We start from the raw sequence: 7,616 nt of genomic DNA, 5'->3' as shown, positions 1-7,616 counted from the left end.
TATTTATTCTTAGATGTTAATGAGTAAGGAGAACGAGAACAAAATATATGTGAAAATGCATGGATGTATCAGGTATAAATAGTATAAATGCAATCGGAAAGTACAGCGTTGATTTTGAAACCATGTTATTATTCAATATGGTGGGTGTGGGGTTAGTAGTAACATAGCGGTTGGGGTTAAATGTAAGTGTTACAACTTACTCCATTCATTGATACATGTTTTTATACGATAGAAAATTAATTTTCCTGTCAAAATAGGCAGACAAATTAAAAACCAACAGCAAGGACTCAAGGAACACATTAGAAGCAATTTGGTTCATTAGTTGTAACCCAAACAAAAAGAAAGTGGTTATTTCCCTCTTCTCCCTTTTTCTCCCTTTCTTGAAGTTGGCTTTTGTGACCGCTTGCTCATAAAGTATTTGTGCTGTCACGTAGATATTGCTTCTGATTGTGTTGTGAGCAACTTAGCTTACATTTTGAGGTTTCGAATGATGAAGATGAGAGAAGGAAACAATTCTGTGTGTGAATGCGTTTGAATGTGTGTGTGTGTTTCTGTCCAGGCACACTATACTCTATACAAAGAACCAATGACAAACGAAACCAAAAGTGACTGTGAAGGGAGATCACCATCATATGAGTTACAGTGGATAGTAGACGAGATTAGATAAAAATGTTTATGTTTTATGTTCAATTGTTATGCATATCAAGAGTGTTTCCAACTCAAATTTTCCACTAGTCGTCACTTTTTAAAATTTTTTACGGAGTAAAAAGAGAATTTAGAAGGGCAGTTTTACATGGATTGTAACGTCAAATAACGAAACTCGAGGAATAAATAGCATATATTGCTCCTATTAGTATATTTGAGTAGGGGTGGGGTGGAAATTTTCGTTTCCTTTCCTTAAAAATTACGGTTACAATACTAATAACTCATAAAACATTGAAAATATATAAATAACTCATACAAAATAGAGACATTGTGTAACAAAATAATTTTTGTTTCATGTATTTCTCATAATTAAGAGTGAGGGTATTTACTTTTCTGTCAAATCTTACGGACCGAAGATGTAGCGCCGAGTAAAAGGGTCTGCGAGATTTAAATTCCCTCTTGTTCTTGTTTTTTTTTCTCGGAAGTTTATCACTATTTCGATCTATATAACGGAACTTGATCGTTAACCGTCTTCAGCCCGATTTTTTTTTGTATTGGAAAAAATTATGCTCACAGTATTTTCTGTTGCAATGATGCCACGTCCTAGATCCTGCATTTTGCTTCACCGCGAGTAAGTAGAGGTACCAACTTATGAGATTGACCCGAGAGAAGAGTGTGATGATTACATAGGGGAATCTGCATGAATTAATATTAGATTTAATTATAAAATTGAGTGATTCCAAATGTTATCAACGGGCTGGGAAGGATTAAAATTCGCTGAATTTTAAAAGAATTTCGTAATTTAATTCAGTTGTAAAGTTTTAGGTCTTGCTTATTGATGTACGACTACCTTTAAAATACAACATATCTCTTCCAGCTTCTATAAATGATGTGTTTCTACATATTATATTGTGTATTATCTGCTTTTCTTGCAGATGGCACGAAATTACAAGAGGAAAACTAAATGAGGGAAAACATCCCGAAAAGTATTTGTCCAGGCTGCATAGGAAGTGAGAAGAGGAGGCAGATTAAGAGCTGTTGCCAGACAATACAATATTTACCACCTCTCTCTTTACCGATTTTGCAAAAAGTGGACAGAGAAGAATGAAGCTCCAAAGGTCGGCTATAAATCTCACCGTCGAGTTTTCTCACCCGAACAAGACATTCTGAGTGATTACATTAAATTTGGTGCTGATGTTATGTACGGGTTAAGTTGCAAGCAGATCTGAAAACTTGCCTATCAGTGTTGCAAGAAGTTTGGTATTGATTGTCGTAGTGTGTGGTGTGACATAGAAATGGCTGAAAAAGGTGGTTGCTAGCATTTCTGAAGCAAAACCCTAGTTTATCTATTAGAACACTTCGGGCCACAAGCCTTGCTCGTGCCACTGGATTGCACAAAGGTAGTGTGGAGAGATTTTTTTAATAATCTAAGTGAGATGTATGATCGTTACAAATTTTCGTGTGAAAATATATACAATGCAGATGAAACGGGCATTACAACTGTCCAAAAACCACAACGAATTGTTCCACGTAAAGGTGTTAAACAAGTTGGATCAATCACCTCAGGGGAACGAGGATCACTAGTGACTATTGTTGCGCAATTAATGCTGTTGGTAACTCGATACCACCAACGTTCATATTTCCGAAGAACTTCCGCGATCATTTCATTCGGGACGGACCTCCTGGATGTATAAGAGCAGCTAATGGGTCAGGGTGGATGAAAGAGGGTGAAACCGTTATGTTTCTTAATCATTTTGCTAAGCATTCACATGCAAGTCAGGAAAATAAAGCGTTGCTTGGACTCGATAACCATGAATCACGTTTATCTTTGGAAGCAATTGACTTTTGTCGCAAACAAGACATTATCCTCTTGTCCCTACCACCCCACTGTACTCATAAAATACAACCATTGGACAGGGGAGTATATGGTCCATTAAAAACGCATGTAAATGCGGCAAGTGGCAGCTGGATGAAGAGAAATGTTGGAAAGCGTATGGACATTTATGATATTCCAGGTATTGTAAAGGAATCCTTACCTTCAGTTATGATCCCCAAAAACATTTTATCTGGTTTTAGGTGTACTTGGATTTATCCATTTGTTAGACTAGTATTTGATGACCATGAATTCGTCTTGACAGCAGCTTCAACAGTTGAAGTTCAAGCCAATCCTAACGAAGACTCTCCAACAAGGAATGAAACAGAATCAGAAGCCATTGCAGGGCCCTCCAGAGCAGAAGCGAGAGATAAGGTGATCTTTTCTTCAGACATTGCACGACCAACTCCTGAACTAACCTTACAGAATTCTAGATCAAAGCAAAGAAAAGAATCTGAAGTATTGAGAGTCACTCCATCCAGGAAAAAAGATACAAGAGAGAAAGAAGACTTCTAAGAAGATCAAGAAACGTGCTAGAAATTTATTTCCTGAAAATGAATCATCTGAAGAAGAATCGTTTTGTCTTGTTTGCTGTGATGTATTTTTGAATAGCAAGCCAAAGGAAACGTGGATACAATGCCGTGTTTGCAAAATGTGGGCTTATCTTCTTTGTACAACCAATAGCAAAGGACAAGGCGATTAGATTTGTGACAATTGTAATTCAGATGATGATTATGAATTGCCATGAAAACCTTTTTATTTTGGCATTGAAACACCTTTACTTTCTTTGTTTTCTTTCTGTGACTGCTTTGTTAATATGGTTTATCTTTTAACAGTTAGTAACGTAATTTTGCTAGTCCATACCAGGATCTTTTAAAATAGAGGATCTGCCCATATGTATCTTCATCTTATTAAATAATGAAGCCAAAAAACAACCGAGCATCGGCACGTCTGATTGGCTATCCTCGTTTCCGCCATCGTCTGATTCGCTACTTTAGTTTCCGCCATCATCTGACTTTCGTTTCCGCTATGTTTGTTGGCTCAAAACATTGCGATCCTATTGGGTGGAGTGGGCAGAGTAAGGGTGGCGAAACTGTGACGTATGGCTTCAAGATTTTGTTGTAAGGGCAGATCCTCTATTTTTTCGATCGTTGAGTCTATATGTGAATTTGATACTCTATTTAGAAGTCGATATATTTTCTTTTTCTTATTCTGTATTTCATTTTTGAATTTCCACAGATGGTATTCATTATGATGTTTAGAACTAAGAAGTTATAAGTAGTTAAAAGTAAAGCTAATTTGGTTGTTGATCAGTTATAATAATTTTTGTTACCATTTTTCCTGATCACTAAAAGCAGTTCAGTTCTAGTATTTTATTATGTTTCAGCTACGGTTCTTATTTAGACTTATTTCTTGCTATTCTTAGTTCATGTTTGCTGAACCGAAGGTTATATACAATTAATAAAAAACATAAAGACATATAGATTATACTTGCATTATATCAAACTCTGTAGCGTATTTAAGTTTGTATATGTATAATTTTGGCGTATCTTATTATAATAAACAACAGATAAAATTTTGTGCCTTTGTTACATTTTACTGCATTGTCTGTTACAACATACCCCATCCATGGGGCAAAAAGTGTCGTTTCTGTTGTTCTTTCCAAATACCTATTTAAAACATTTATAGAAAAGCAGTGATCTCGTACTTTTGCCAAACGTTAGAGGAAGGCTCAAAATTTCTTGTCGTGCTGTGGTAGAATCCAATGATGTAACGTTCATCTCCTACAATCACTTTTGTAAAAAATGTTACAATTGTCCCCAACTTCCCAATAGATTATGTTTTCTCTAATGGTGTACTAGTCTAAAAGCATCCTACTATTTTTAACTACTTAGTATAGTTTGAAAAAGAATAGTATAGGTATTAGTTAAGGAACCGGTTTTTCGCTTCCCGTGTAAAATTACGAAATTATGACTTGGTTTAGTTTACCTCTGAGGTCCAAATATAATACCATCACCATCATCATAATCAACCATTATCAATCTACTCCTGGATGAAGGTTTTTCCACGTCTTCTCCACAACCATCTGTCTTGAGCAATGAGCATTTTTTTTGGTTACTCCCGAGTAGTTCTTGATTTCGTCGTACCTTACTGTATTCGAACGTTTCCTAATTTGTTTTTGTCTCGTAGTATTCAGGCTAGAATTGTTTTCGTCCATCAATCATAATTTCTTTTTGCAAAACGTCCAGCACATTTTCCATTTCAGTTAAAATTATTTCATTAGTACCAGTCATTAGTTGAAAATTAATAAATTTTTATGTATTTGGGCTGCAAATAGTTCAAATCCGCTACTTTCGAAGCAGACACAGTAGTTTTTGATCTTGGGATCTGGCATCACTGACTGAAAAATTTGTATCCACACAATGTGAGGACCCCTAATTTTGCTAGTGTCTAGCACACTTGACTTCGGTTCGCGTAGTCCCGAGTTCGATTCCGGTGGGGGTGAAATTGAACGGCCGAAGTGGTACGGACTGCACCGCTCGCACCGAAGGCGAAATCAATTATTCGTGTTTTTCTCTCTGTCTCTTTCTTTCTCTTTTTTTTACATTTTTAGCAAAATGTTTATTGAAAGAAAGAAAGAAACAAATAACTTTAAGCAGCGTTTATGTACTGCACAGTCCATCTTCCTTTCCTTTTCTTTTCAATCTGATTATACATACCATACATTAAACAAGAAATCTGTTCCACAACACTTCCTATAATCTTTATTGATGTGCCGCGAAAACCTGTTTTTGTGGAAGAAATGATAACAAAATTGGCCTTAGACTGTATGGAATTGGCGTAAGCCAATAAAAGCGAAGTACAATATATTCAAGTTGAAACCTGCTCCTGCTTGTTAATACAGACAATTGCAGACGATTTCCTTTAGATAATGCAACAATCAAGAGGAACATTTCAATTGTACAAACTAGGGATGGACACAAAGATCCGGTAACGTCGGAACCGGTTCTCGGAGATCCGATTTTCAGAACCGGTTCCGGACCTGGATCCGAAATCCCGGTTCCAAAACTGGATCTTAGGAACCGGTTTCAGACCTGGATCCGAAAACCCGGTTCCAGAACCGAATCTTAGGAACCCATTCCAGATCTGGATCCGAAAGCCCCCAAAGACCGGTAAAGGAGGCACAAAGTTCATCTTCAAAACACTGCAAAGAGGACCATGCGCTTGTGCCCTCCCCGCCCAGACCCGCTTTTGCCTCAAGAAAAAAAAATTGGTCCACCAGTGGATATTTTGCCAAATGAGTTGGCCAGTTTTCCTATTTAGCCAATGAGTTTGCCAGTTACCCAGTTTATTTAGCCAAATGAGACAAGCCGCCACAGCCTGGGCAGCTGCATGTCGCTTCCACCATTTCATGTAGCACACTGTTTACAGTCTGCCAGCAGCTCGGGTTTAGCATAGGGATGGTCACAAAGTTTCGGTTCCAGCGGAACCGGTCCTTCGAGATCTGGTTTTCAGAACCGGTTCCAGACCTGATTCCGAAAACCCGGTTCCAGACCTGGATCCGAAGAACCGGTTTCAGCCATCCCTAGTACAAACCTCTCGCTAAGACATCGAAACAATCTATAAGCGGAACCTCTCGATAAGGAACCTTTCAGCGTTGCCAGACTGTAGGAATAAATTTATCGTCAAAATAACTAAAAATTATCGAATATCAGAAGAGATTATCGTATTTCTCGTATATATATATATGTGCGTGTGTGACCTTTTTTCTTCGCTCTCTACACTCTACATATGACTTGTACATCTGTATAATGAGAGGGAAAAGTGAAAAAGCAGTTACGATCGCCAATTCGCAATATTTGATGTACCCCTATTCTGTTGGATTTGCCAGAAAGCGTACTCTCTGTTTCTTGTGTAAAGGCACAGACAGCGAACAACAATGCTACACTTGTTTCCCTCGCCCACGAAAAAGAGAACCGAGTTTCACTGTGATTTTATAGGCATCTTCCTGACCTGTGGCTTGTTCGCTAAAGCGGTTAGGGATTCAAAAAGAAAAGTGTCATTTTGTTTACTTTCGTTTTACAGTCCTTTTTTTTATTGTATGTGTGTGTGTGTGTCCCTGTCTATCTCCGCACCTACAGTTGTTCTTCCTTATACACTAAGGAAATACCAGTGGAATATGTGGGTGACATCCAGAAGTCCTAAACGGCAGAAGTCCTAAGCGGCAGAAGTCCTAAAAATATAGGCACTAGACCTAAATTTTAGGACTTCTGCAGTTTAGGACTTCTGAAGTTTAGGACTTCTGCAGTTTAGCACTTCTGCCGTTTAGGACTTCTGCAGTTTAGGACCTCTGCAGTTTAGGACTTCGGCCGTTTAGAACTTCTGCCGCGATATGATTTTTTAGGACTTCTGGCGTTTAGGACTTCTGCCTTTTAGGACTTGTGCCGTTTAGGACTTGTGCCTTTTCCATTCACTTGCTTTAGTTTTGAAATTCGCCACCACCACACGAAATTGGGACGATGCAGCAACTAGTTGGCAATAATGTTACGAACGTAGCTAATTCCAACAGTAACAGCTATATTTGTACTATTAAGATTATTATTATTATCACTATCTGTTCTGCACTTATACACGAGTTACATAATACAACCTATTTCATTCTAAGAATTAATTACATAATTAGTTAAGAAATTAGTTTCTTTCGAATGGAGATACGATAATCCCAAGACAAATTCCTAAAACAAAAATAAATAAATAAAAAATAAAAAATGTTTAAAAAGCATATTTTACCAAACTTTTGAAATCAAGCAAACATTCAGAATTGCAATATATAGCCTACTATGCGGAGCGTATTTTATTAAGAGTAGGACAAAAATCCACCAAAGTTTACTTAATTAGGACAAAAGCTCACTAGACATTTCACGAGTGAACATTAAATACCAACGGTATACATAAAGAACGCAGTAGATTTAAAATTGAACAAAGAACATTTACTATGCAATACAGTGGGTGACATTCATAAATCCTAAACGGCACAAGTCCTAAAAATATAGGCACTAGACCTAAATTTTAGGTCCTGTGCCATTTTTGCAGAAAT

Source organism: Thermobia domestica, chromosome 7 (assembly GCF_964235325.1).
Source record: "Thermobia domestica chromosome 7, izTheDome1.hap1.1, whole genome shotgun sequence".
Lineage (NCBI taxonomy): Eukaryota > Metazoa > Arthropoda > Insecta > Zygentoma > Lepismatidae > Thermobia > Thermobia domestica.
This window is presented reverse-complemented; position numbering follows the sequence as displayed.